Raw genomic sequence first — 13,406 nt, 5'->3', positions numbered from 1 at the left:
ACCTCACTTGACCCCCTCCTGCCTACCAACTACAGAGCAATTTCTTAGCCAAACGCACAGACCGTGAAGCCAACACCCAGCTCTGCCCCTTCACGGAAGCTAATCACCTTCTTGACCCCCCATCCTGTCTGGCTTCAGGCGCCTTCATGGAACTGAACCATCCCTAGTCCCCATATTGCGTGACCTCAAAAACACAGCAGTCTAAGAGGGCTGTGCCGCACTCGTACTATTCGACCTCTTGGTGGCATTCGCCAGCATCAACCACAGCATCCTCATTGATAGACTCCACTCCCTCGGCATTAGGGACACAGCACTAAGGTGCATCTTGTCATTCTTTGCAAATAGATACCAAATCACCAATCTCTCTCCCTTCCTGACTTCTTTGAACCAGCCACCCCATCAACTGCAGAGTCGCTCAAGGTGCCTTACTATTCCCTCTTCTCTTTTATCTCTACATGAGCCCTCTCCCCGCACTTATCCGCTCACACCACCTCACCTGCTAAAACTATGCAGACGACACACAAATCATCTTTAAAATCCCCATGTCTGTCTTCACGCCCCACCCCGACCTTGCATCCTGCCTGTTAAGATGGATTTCTAAACTCTGACCTGGTGGGCAGAGGTTTAGGAGGCCACCCTAGTTTAGTGGAACAGGGGAACCTTCTGGACAAACCAGACCAATGTACGGTAGCTTGGCAGGCGGTCAAGACTAAGGGCCTCATCACGAGTGGGCGATAACGCCGGCGCTATTACAGCAGGCACTATTAGCCCTACCGCCAAACCCCCGGCGCTATTACCGCTGGATCACGGGTTTGGCAGACCAGTTAGTGCCCATTCCCCATTGGGCCCATTCCGGAATTCCTCATTCCCCATTGGGCCCAATGGGGAAAATTTGCGCTATTACCGCTGGCGGATTTTCTGCCGGCGGTAAAATTGCCAAAAATTGGCAAATTTGCCACAGATTTCCCCCCAGCTCAAATCTGGGGGGAAATCCGCCAAGGCCATGATCTGGCGGACCCTTACATGCAGCAGTAATAGCGCTACCACTGCATTTCAGGGTTACCGCCAGACTCGTGATGAGGCCCTAAGCCTCAGGAGGGGTGAGAGTGATCGGAAGACCACAATGAGCACACACAGTAAAACTCCACAGATGTATATCAAAAATACATATATTATAGGCCTTTATAATAAAACACAATTACACCACAGTATCAAGAAACCAATTCCGAGGTCGGTAAGGACCCCAGTGCCGGTAATCCCTTTGCGCCCTATTCCGAGGTCCCTTTGCAGCCCCGTCCTTAACGCCTGGTTTTACCAGGCGTTATGGACGGGATCCGCAAAGGGACTTCAGAGCTAATAACGGTACCGCAATTTGCGGTACCGTTAATAGCGGCTTCCCCCTTCCCATTGAGCCCTATGGGGGCTGAAATGGGAATGGGGAATGGCTTTTTCAATGGGGACTTACCGGTCGCGCAAAGGTCAGACTAGACCGGTAAGTCCCCATTGAACGAGGGTGGACACGGTACCGGTATTGGTGCTAGTCATGGACCCCCTTACTCTGCCTAACTGGCCGATGAGCTATTGTCCACTTAATGTCTGTATATATACTGTCTTCATTGTATTTGTATGTATTTTGCATGTAAATTGAAAGTGCCACCTACCTTGTTTATATTGTATTTTGTATTTGTACACTGTATGCATCCCATGACCTGACCCTGTAACATAAGCTTCGCATTTTCTTTTCTGCTGCGCCTGGCCACCTTCGGGTCTGGTGCGCATTATAAGTGAATAAAACAAACAAACAAACAAACCCCTTGGGGCCAGCATGATATCCAAACTGGTGACTGTTTACCTGTGAAAATCAGGGGCTACAGGATGTCAGAAAATGGAAGAACCCACATCAAAGGAGAGGTCAACAAGATGCTTGATCTTGGGGTAATAGAGCCCTCTACTAGTCCATGGTCTAGCCCAGTTGTGTTAGTACCAAAGGCAGGATCCAAGGAGTTGAGATTCTGTGTGGACTATAGAGCTCTAAATGCAGTCACTAAGACTGATGCCAATCCTTTGCAAAGGACAGATGAGCTGGTGGATAGACTTGGTTCAGCCAAATTCCTCAGCACATTTGATCTCACGTCAGGCTATTGGCAAATAGCCCTGCCTGATCATGCCAAGGATAAAACTGCATTCTCCACCCCAGTTAGCTTATACCACTACTAGAAGTGTGTTCCAAAATAGTGTGTTCCAAAATAGGGGGGGTCAAACAAGGTTGTGTCACGGCCCCGCTGATCTATAATATGTACGTACATGACATCCCGGAGGCCATTAGGGCTGCGACAAATTGCCCACCGAAAATAGGAGATTCCATCTGTCCTGTCCTTGCCTATGCGGACGACCTGGTTATACTGGACCACACTGTTAGTGGGCTACGAAGGTCGGCCATCGCTCTGTGGGAATACGCCGAGAGGAACGGCCTTAAAATTAATTTGGAAAAAACTAAGGCAATGAGATTTACCAACAAGAACACCACTCGTGTGCAGCTCAGAGTAGGTTCAGATACCATTGCCTATTCCCCTCATTATCGCTACCTAGGTATAGAATTTGAGAGTATCGGCGACTATGGACTCTGCAAACAGTCACGTAATGTAAAGGCAACCCAACTGACTGCACTGTTCCATAGATTCACAGTAAATCAGGGTGGATTTACCATCTGGGGCACGAGACAACTGTATGTGCAGGTATTATCCCCTATGATCACCTATGGTCTAGAAGCCCTCCTCAACTCTGACCTGAAATGGTTGCAGGTGATTGAGGGGAAATTTTGGCGCGCTATCCTGGGCCTACCACCGGGAATCCCAATGGCAATATTAAGATTGGAAATGGGGCTGACCTCATTGAAAGCGATAGTACTAAAAAAGCGAGCCCTACTCTACCTGAGAATGAGGGGTGAGACTAAGAATGGGCTACTCAAGGCGGTCTACCTAGAGATTTTGAAGGATAAATCCTCGTGCCCCTTGAAGGAGCAAATGTCTAAATTCCTGATGACCATTGGTTGGCAAATTAGGGAGGGCAGTGTTACTGTAGAAATGCAAAGGGCTCTGGTCAAACGCATAGAGCTCTGGGATTGGCTGGAGAATTACGCTCATCTCCAGAAGCTGAAAAGCTATCAGTTTGTCCAGTATAGACTGTATAACTACAAAAACCCGCAGAGCTATCTCAATTTATGCCCGGATAGGAGACTTAGACATTTTATTTTACTTCTAAGGCTAGAACAACTACCTACTTTAACGATAACGGGCAGAAGAGACATGATCCCCCCAGAATTACGGCTTTGCCGGTTATGTAAAGGAGCGAATAAGCTAGAGACGGCCAGACATGTATTGACTGAATGTCACAAAATGTCAAGTACCATAAACCTTGGCTTGGGTAAGCTTGTGCATAACCAAGGTTACATTAAAGAGGAGCTATTTTGGCATCACTGTATTAACTCCAACAGTAGAAGGCTCCTGATGGCACTGTACAATGTTTGGCTGAAGGTGGAAATAAGACTTAACATAACCATATAGGAGGATATAAAGAGGAGTTGATGTATAGCCATCGTTGAAATCCATGAGGGGCTGTTGGCCAATACAGGCCCCTATTTATATAGGAATTGTAACAATACTGAAATGAGATTGATATTCCATCTGAAACTCTCATTGGAGAATATCTGGTAGTATGTGGCAAGATCCGGTTCCAGAACTATTGTAAATATGAATCTAAAATGAAGATGTTTTATATGGTTTTTAGGAAATGTATATTTAGAGAATTTAATGTTTTGCCTTTCTTGGTAATTTTTTATGCAATGTTTTTGTTAATTATTGTTGTTTTTTCTCGTTATAACTTTGTTCTTACTTAAGGTATATTTTATGTGTAAAGTTTCATTGTAAACTAAATCACAATAAATTATTATTATTATTATACCAGTTTAAGGTTATGCCTTTTGGATTAAAGAATGCACCTGCTATATTCCAAAGGATGGTTAATCAAGTTCTGAATGGGATGGAGGACTTCTGCTTGGCATACTTGGATGACATTGCAGTGTTCAGCCCTACTTGGAAAGAATATGTTGACCACCCAGGATATGTTTTGCAGGCTCTGACCATAAAGGCAAGTAAATGCCAGATTGGTCAGAGTAAAGTGGTCTACCTTGGGTAGGAGGTAGTGAAATAAGGCCTTTGCTCAGCAAGATTGAAGCTGTGCAAAATTGGACAACCCCTTCTACTCAAACCCAGGTGGATCCATAGCTTCTCCAGTGAATGTAATCTCTTCTCCTAAATTCCCTAAAAAGATCAAATTGAATGAGGAGTGTAAGCAGGCCTTTGAAAGCCTAAAGAAAGCCCTTTATGAAGCTCCAGTTCTCAGACCTCCCGACTACCACAAACCCTTCATTGTACAAACAGATGCTTCCAATATAGGTGTAGGCGCAGTACTCAGTCAACTGGATGAGAAAGGTAGGGAGCACCCCATTTGCTTCATCAGTAGGAAACTGAAGGAACCTGAAACAAGGTGGGCAACTATTGAGAGAGAATGTTTTGCCATTGTGTGGGCTTTGAAGAAGTTTAGACCATACTTGTAGGGATCTACTTTCATCATTCAAACAGACCACCAACCCTTGAGATGGTTGATGCAAATGAAAGGGGAAAACCCAAAACTGCTAAGATGGTCAATCTGCCTCCAAGGGTTTGATTTTACCATTGAGCACAGGTCAGGATGTCACCACCAAAATGCTGATGGTCTCTCTAGGATGTTTATTACCGACTAGAGGTAAGAGACTCATCCAAGAGTGGATTAGATCCTCCTGTCCCTTAGTCTGGGGCGGGTGGCGAGTGTTAGGGAGAATTCTCATTGGTTAATTTCCCTCACCTATAGAGTCCCCCAGCCTTTTTGCTATGTGTGTTCTAGGCTATTTTTGTGTTTGTCTATGGGATTTTCTCACCCCCATAGAAACACACTTTGCTCACATGTGTTACACAGCACCCTCAGTGCAGTGACACAGGGGTGTCATAGCGACCCCCAAACATAGACTCCATACCCTGGGACTGACTACTGTCTCCCAGGGCATGTAAAGTCCCAATTGACTTTACTAGTCAATTTTCATGAACTAAACCAGTACAAACCATCTTACTATGGAGTTACTGGAAAGGGTTAATAGTTTTTCCCTTATGTTCCATTTTCGAGAGGGTACCGTACAGTGGCTGGTGGCAGTGGTTACTACCATAAATATTCGACCGCGAATAGTTCCCTATGGGATTTTCCCACTGTTCGATGCTACCACTTTTTCAGACAGCCTCTAACTTACCGCCGGTGTATTTTAATATTAACTTTACTCCGGTAGATTTTTATTGCCAGAACTTTAATGTAACTTCTTTCTCGTGTCTTTCTCTAAACTCCTAACCCAGGTCGGGGATCCTTTGTTCGTCCTTTTGGCGGGCTTCTACCGAGAAGCCCTCCTTTCGGTGCCACTAAGTCTGGGGTGGGTCCATTGTGTGGGAGGGGGGAGTAGGACCCCTGGACAGGGTTGCCTCAGCAACCCATGTCGCACTCTATCCAGATAGGCTGGAGGGTCTCCCGCCAAGATGACCCCTCCACTGTGTGAGTGACAGCTAGGCTGTATGAATGGGGATCTTTTTGAATAAAAGCAGGGTCCTGAGGACTGGAAGAGCAAGACGTCGCCACTGGAACTAAGGAGCTGATGAGGAGAGAAGCCAAAGACTTCTGCAACGACTGAACCACCGGTGAAACCCTGCTGCAGCGTCTCACCATTTTTCTCCACACGACGAGAGAAGATCTTCATCTGCAAGAGCCTTCTTCCCTTGAGCTGGTGGGACCAACTAGTTTGCCAATCGCCTTCCAGGACCTGCCTTGGTCGAATCTCCCATACCCTGTACTCGGAGGCCGGATAGCCAGGCACCAGTCCACCCGGACCGCGATTTAAAGGAGTGTACCTTTTATTCGTCGGGCAGCAACGCGGCTGGTTTCATCCTTGGGTAGTGCAGTAACTCGAACCTTCCTCGACGACAAGAGCCCGTCTTCCTCTGCTGGATCACCCGAACTGCAGGAACTACCAGGAAGAACCGCCACCGCAGGAGCCACTTCTTCATTTAAAGGTACATTGTTCAGCCAGGCCGCCCTTTCTTCGCGGTAGCACTAAAGGTGTTTTAAATCCTTTACCTACCTGTTGGGTTGGCCGCCCCTCTCTCTTAAAATTGTCTTTTCATTTTCTGCATTCACCTTTTCAAAATTGTTAACCAAAGACTTGACTGCAGCTACAAGAACATTTTGCTCCTGGGCCCTTGCCCTGTACCAACTGTCTCTGGCACAGGCCTACTGACTCTGGCTTCATTTGTTAGACCCGCCTTCTTTAGATTGATTTTCATCTAGAACTGTGTGGTGCACCTATTTCTTACAACTAGCCTTGCTTTCCCATTTCTAAACCTTGTGAAATGCCATTTTGCTCAGTTTTCATTTAAGTATTGCCTATTCTGATGCACTGTCTTGCTTAAACCGGTCCACAAACTTATGGGAAGTGTTGCTAGGGTGTTTAGGAAACCATTTCTATACAACTTGTGCTTTCCCTCCATTGTGAGGAATTGTTAGAGTACCCCTTGTGTGTGGTTTTCACTGTGCCATTTTGCTCAGTTTCACTCTGGTTCACTTGGTCTACAATTTAACTTGGGAGTGTACCTATTTTTCCTTTGACTTAATTTAACTTGCTTGATGACTGTGATATATGTGTTTTATTAGAAGTGTATAAAATAAATAACTACTTTTTAATACAAAGCTTTGGTCAGTGTTTCATTGTGCAATAGTACTGTAGGCCCATCGTGTAAACCCTGAATACTGCACATCTCACTCTTGAGAGAAGTCTGACTGCTCAGCCACAGCTACCAAATAAATCTTTGTGGTACAGACTGATACCAAAGGGGATTTATTGCTCTCACCTGTAGTCCTAATCTTGTGTAGTGCTCCCTAAGGGAACTGCACAGGTTTCTGCCTAACAGCCGGTAATCCCTTACCACCCAACTACGAGTTCCCTTAGCGGGTCCCTCCTTCAATGCCTGGTTTTACCAGGCATTATGGACGGGACCCGTTAAGGGAGTTCAGAGCCAATAACGGTACCGCAAATTGCAGTACCGTTATTAGCGCCTTCCCCCTTCCCATTGAGCCCTATGGGGGCTCAAATGGGAATGGGGAATGGTTTTATCAACGGGGAATTACCGGTCCCGCAAAGGTCGGACTACACCAGTAAGTCCCCATTGAACGAGACAGGTGGTGGTACCGTTATTGGAGGAAGTCATGGCGCAAATAGTGCCATGACTACCTCCAATCTCAGAATGAGGCCCCATGTCCTTTACTTCTCTAACACTGAAACTCTAGCAGTAGGGTTCCTTTACTAGTCCATGGGCCTCATTATGACCCTGGCGGAATGGGTTAACGCGTGCCGCAAATGGATGCGGACCCGTTAAACCCATTCCGCCTGATTACGAGGTCCCCTTGTGGGACCCGGTAAAGACACCTGGTAAAACCAGGCGTCATTACCGGTTCCCGCGAGGGGACCAGGGAGCTAACAACAGGCCGGTCATAACCCTATGGGGGCTCGAATGGGAATGGGGAAGGTCCGGGCACGGGTTCCCTGAGGGAGGAATTACCCTTCAAACTCGGAATGGCCTGGAAATTCCCCATTCAGGGAACCCGGACCCGGTTTGGAGGCAGCCATGCCGCCAATAGCGGCATGGCTACTGCCAAAGCCGTAATGAGGCCCCATGGGCCTTATTACGAGTATGGAGGCAGCCATGCCCTTAATAAGGGCATGGCTGCCTCCATACCAGGTTTCAGTACCGGGTTCTGTGAATGAGGAATTACCAGGTCATTCCGACCTTGGAGGACCCGGTAATTCCTCATGTACAAAACAATTCCCCATTCCCATTTGAGCCCCCATAGGGCTCAATGGGAATGGGGATGGAGCTAATAACGGGCCCCTTAATAACGGACCCATTATTAGCTCCTTGGTCCCCTCCCGGGACCCGCAAAAGGACGTCTGGTTTAACCAGACGTCTGTTCCGGGTCCTGCTCGGGGACCTCGTAATCAGGCATCCCGTAAGGAACTGTGCCGTCTGGTACCGGCACCCTTCATTACGGAAGCGCCAGCCCCGTAATGAGGCCCCATGTCCTTTACTTCCCTAACACAGAAACTGGAGAAGCAGGTTTCCTTTACCAGCCCATATCCTTTACTCCCCCTGACACAGAAACTGGAGCAGCAGGTGGTTTCCTTTACCAGTCCAGCTCTTTCATATCAGCAGCAGTAAAAGCTTCCGCTGCTTGACATGTGCTACAAGCGGGACAGAATACAGTTCATGGTGGTAGCGACACAGGTGCTTATGCAAAAAAAGAGTTGCTTAGATGATGGAAACGAAAGTAATTCTTTTTTGGAACACGCTGAATTTATTTTTATTTTTGTACTTATTTCAGCACACTACGCCTGGAGGCATCTAGGCACTAGCTACAGTAAATGAATAGCACACTAGAGAAGTGCAAGAGGACTCGTAATGGTTACAGACAGTGTAGGTCAATGTATACAAATTAGCGAAACCTCAACTCATGGTACGGGGGCTACATCCAATGTACATGTACAAATAGCCAAGATGCGACGTAGTAAGGATGCACAGATTGGGAAAGCCTCGCCTCATGGAACGGGGGCTACATCAACGGGGGCTACATCAAATGCACAGGTACAAATAGGGAAGATGCGACGTATTAAGAATGCAGATTGGGAAAGCCTCACCGCATGGAATGGGGGATACATCAAATGTACAGGTACAAATAGGTAGGATGCGACGTAGTAAGGATACATAGGGCCTGATCACGACCTCGGCGGTAACGCTAACGCTATTAGCGCGGGGTCTATTAGCGCGACCGCCATAGCCCCCGGCGCTAATAGCGCGGGATCACAAGTTGGGCGGACTTGGAAGTCCCCATTCCCCATTGAGCCCATTCAGGAATGCCCCATTCCCCATTGGGCTCAATGGGGAAAATTTGCGCTCTTACCGCCGGCGGATTTACCGCCGGCGGTAATAGCGCAAATTTTCGGCGGATTTCCCCCCAGCCAAGAGCTGGGGCGAAATCCGCCGAAGCCCTGATTCGGCGGACCCTTAAATCCGGCGGTAATAGCGCTACCACCGGATTTAAGGGTTACCGCCGAGGTCGTGATCAGGCCCATAGAATGGGAAAGCCTCACCTCATGGAACGGGGGCTACATCTACCCACAGTACAGAGCCATACACTCCAAATGCAGCAGATGTTCACAATTTACATACATGCTGAAAAGTGACTGTATTAGCCAAACATTACATCACATTTGTACAGTACATGCTGAATAGAGCCTTCCCTCTAGGGAATGCCTACAGAAAACACCTCCCCCAAGAACAGTTAAGGTTTCAGTGAGGAGTGGAGATGCATACCTTCACTGCTGCATGCTTGCAGTGTTTCAGCTCTCAGAAGTGGTTGTACAGTCACATGCCAGTGCTATATGGCGTACCTAGACAAACAACCAAACATCACAAGTTAGTGGTGTGCAAACACTGCAGGTTGACATCTTCAGTGTCCACTGATCAGAACAAAAAGAGTTTTGACAATGACTACGTCCCCACAGATACTTTACACAATTGCAGGAAATTTTGGGGGGCAATGGGGGTAAGCCGGGAATGTGTGATGACAGCAGTGAAGGAAGCGCTCAGCAGAGACCAGGGTCAGGGAGGTGAATGGGAGTGCTAGTAGGGTAGACAGCAGGGGAGCTGCAGCACTAATCATCCATCATCTAATAACAGAGTGAGCGACAAAGGAGGATGTAGAGAGGTAGCAACGACATGCTTGGATGTCAATGAGGGAAGCGGCAGCTAATGAAAAGGAGTCATTCATCTTTCCGAACATGCTAAATACTGGAGAGCAGGCTCTAAGCGACAGACAGTGATTGAAACTGTATAGATCTACTACAACATGCGCAGCATTGCCCCCCCCCCTAACCCCCCAGCTATCCTCCCGGGTAGACCTGCTACAGTGCATCTGTGGTGGGGAGTATGGATCTACTGCATCAAGCGCAGCATTGCCCCCCAGCTAGCCTACCGTGTAGACCTGCTACAGCGCATCTGTGGTGGGGAGTATGGAGCTACTGCATGAAGCGCTGCGTTGCCCCCTGGGCTATCATCCCGGGTAGACTTGCTACAACGCATCTGTGGTGGGGAGTATGGATCTTCTGCAGCAAGCGCAGCATTGCCCCCGAGCTATCCTCCCGTGTAGACCTGCTACAGCGCATCAGTGGTGGGGAGCAATGTTCCCTCCAAGCTGTGCGCATGTGCGCTTGCCAAGCTTCCTTCTGGGTGCCGCTCAGAAGAATTTTAGCAGCACACACAGACAATTCCCACCTATTCAAATAAGATTTAATAAGGCACAAGCCACAGCAGGTACCTAATATTTGCTTTCTCTCAAGATAAAGCTAAATTATACTAACTATTATTGATATTCTGGTGTCACCTATTGACATTGGCCCACTATGCAAGCTTGACTTTAAAAACCTAAAAACTCTAAAAGTAGAATAGACCCACACAAGGTTAAAAATGAATATGAAAAGGTGGCTCCATGAACAGAAGATATAAGCAAGATATGACTGCACACATTAACTAACTTATCTTCCCTCCCCACCCAGGATCCTATTCTTGACTCTACCACACATATACCGTATGACTCGAACTCCGCCCCAGGCCGCATTCAGATATTACCAGACAACCTTGCACTCTGCACACCTTAGCTCAGCAAAAGGTTACCAGACTTATATGCAAGTCTTGGTTTATGTTATAATATGAATGAGGTTCAAGCACAAGAATTTCTGCTACTCGTGGTGCCTTAGTAAAAGCATTACTCACATTATGTAACCCGAGTGTCAGCTCAAATATCGGGTACTGACTGTCAGTAGGCAGGCTGCTAGGTTATCTAACCTCATCCCATGCTTCCTATTCTTTGCATATATGTCACACAAGCACTTTGAGGAGCCCCCCTTTGCAAGTTAATGCATTATAAAACGAAACTATGAATTTGCCCTCTTAGGATTTTGAGTAGGCAAATGTCATGCTCAGCGTCTCCTACTTTAGCATTGCTAACATTACTCTACGATTGGAGAGCAACCTTGCAATATCATTTACTTGGCTTGTAAGGGATAATTGGTAGGGACTCTGCCTGGCATTATTCTTATATAAAATGAGGGCAACAATATTCAGATAACTAGAATGCTTTTCACACAATCTGCAACCTTTCTGTTCAGAGTTCCATGGGGGATAGACCTTAACAAATGATATGTTAACTTGCTCCTATACAAAAAGGGTTTCACTGAGCACTTGTCGAAACCTACACAACAATTGAAAGGTAGGGTATGTTGCAAACAATCTTGTATGCATTTCATAATAATTGTGCACAAGCATATTTATGACATTTCCTTAAACTGCACATAATATGATCATGAGGCTTTAAATTGGATTTGCTTGCAAAGTATTGTGGGTATGCAAATATCCCAGTTAGAGATTGTAAAGACTGGAGGGGGGTCTGAACTCTATATGGTAGAGGAGAGGCACAGAGGACCCAGCAAGATTCTCTATTGTTCGTAGCAATGGACGAGCAATCGGGGCCTAGCTTCTCAGGCGGTGATGCAGGCTGGTTCTTAAGTACAGTGTAGTCCGCAAGCCCCCACAAAGGAATGTCCACACACTGTATTAGTTAAAACACAGCCTTTATATAATTAAGTTCAAGGTTATGTATAACTCACTTTGTGCTCAGTAAATCTACAATGGCAAATATATACAGTTCTAAGTGGTACCACAATTATTATCAGATTTCATTAAAGTGCATCAACTGTACTCTGGTTAAATGTCACACAAATCACTTAATAAAGGTAACCAACAATAGACATAGGAGGAAAGCAGTTGGTTATAACAATTGGCAGAATACTGGCCCTGTTACCTAGACACAATTCTGTGTGGAGATCCCCCCCACCTGGGCAACCTGTAAAATAAAGATATCACAAGCCCAGTCCATATATTGTTCTATTTGTCTTATTTCCTTCTATAATGTTTCTACCACCCCAATGTACCTGGAATAACAGTGTTGGACAACGAGTCGTTGGTGGATCCTACTAGAGCGGCTCCCTTTAAAGCAGGAGCCACGGATCGTCGAGATCCCTCGAAGAAAGTGAACACGGCGTTGAGGTGGCAACTTCGGTCCCAGCGGTGCTCGTCGACGACAGAGTGAAGACGTCCTGCAAGGAAGAGGCTTGCGGGGCACCTCAATGTTGATAGATCAGGACCGCAAAGAGTTTGTGAAGAACTGTGGCCCAGCAAGGGCGTCGAGTCGTCTGGCATCTCTACGGTCGTTGGGTGGCGCGAAACCTCCCACGGGAAAAGGCAGGCGGCAGTGCGGACGAGCATGTCCATGAATCAAAAGTCTTAGGCAAAGGAGCGTGCAGCTCCAGTCGTCGATGGGACGGTGTCAAGCGGTCCCCTCTTCTGGGCAACACGCTTCGACAGACTTCCAGCAGTTATGCAAACCTGCGAGCCCTGGTCGGCGAAGGTGGACGGAATGTCCGGTGCTTATCTTTGTTCTCCGATCGGCAGCCTTTCGAGGGTCTGACTTCCAGGGAGCTTCATCGAAGGTTAGCGGTGCTCGATGGTCCCTCGGAGCACGGGAAGAGGGTGCCTAACCAGGTCCTATCTTGGATCAGTCTCGACGGCTTTCGGCAAAGGGAGACAGCAGTCAGCCTTCTTCCTCAGGCTCGGCTTCGAGATTCAGCTTCAGTTTCAATGTTAGTTTCAACTCCAGCTTCTATACGAATTCTAGCAGTGAGAGGCCCCAGATATACTAGTTGATCTCTCATTCATTCTGCTGGGTCACACTCAGGCAACCAATCACTCAGAAGGGCATTCAGGCAGTCAGTCAGCCAATGAGGCACACGGTGCATTCAGGCCATTCTCCTCCCTCAGACACTCACAACAAGGAATGTGTATTGGGACAAGTACTCAGCCATTCAGCACTACACACTGCATTCATACCAGTTTCGGGCAGGGCTATCTCAGTCATTGTGCCAAACACCAGATACCAGACACCCACAACAAGAAGTGCATATTGGTCACACACTCCATTCACCCAGGTCCCACCCACAGGGTGTACCCACAACATACAGGGCCTCATCATGACTTTGGCGGTAACCCTTAAATTCAGCAGTCGCGCTATTATTGCCGGATTTAAGGGTCCGCCAAATCAGAGCTTCGGCAGATTTCGCCCCAGCGCTGAGCTGGTGGGAAATCCGCCGACAATTCACGCTATTACCG

General features: G+C 47.3%; 1 protein-coding gene across 3 annotated transcripts in view; it reads right to left on the bottom strand.

Moving 5' to 3' along the window:
* LOC138511141 (zinc finger protein 268-like) overlaps window positions 1-13,406 on the bottom strand; it is a 123,548-nt gene that overhangs the window by 49,308 nt on the left and 60,834 nt on the right. For 2 of the 3 annotated variants that reach the window (XM_069626631.1, XM_069626632.1), the window contains exon 3: window positions 9,498-9,574. The exons of the other annotated variant lie outside the window; for it this stretch is intronic. The gene's annotated coding sequence lies outside the window, so the exon portion shown is untranslated. The remainder of the gene's footprint in view (window positions 1-9,497; window positions 9,575-13,406) is intronic. 3 annotated transcript variants of the gene reach the window in all.

Source organism: Ambystoma mexicanum, chromosome 6p, assembly GCF_040938575.1.
Source record: "Ambystoma mexicanum isolate Mex_15411 chromosome 6p, UKY_AmexF1_1, whole genome shotgun sequence".
Classification (NCBI taxonomy): Eukaryota; Metazoa; Chordata; class Amphibia; order Caudata; family Ambystomatidae; genus Ambystoma; species Ambystoma mexicanum.
This window is presented reverse-complemented; position numbering and strand designations above follow the sequence as displayed.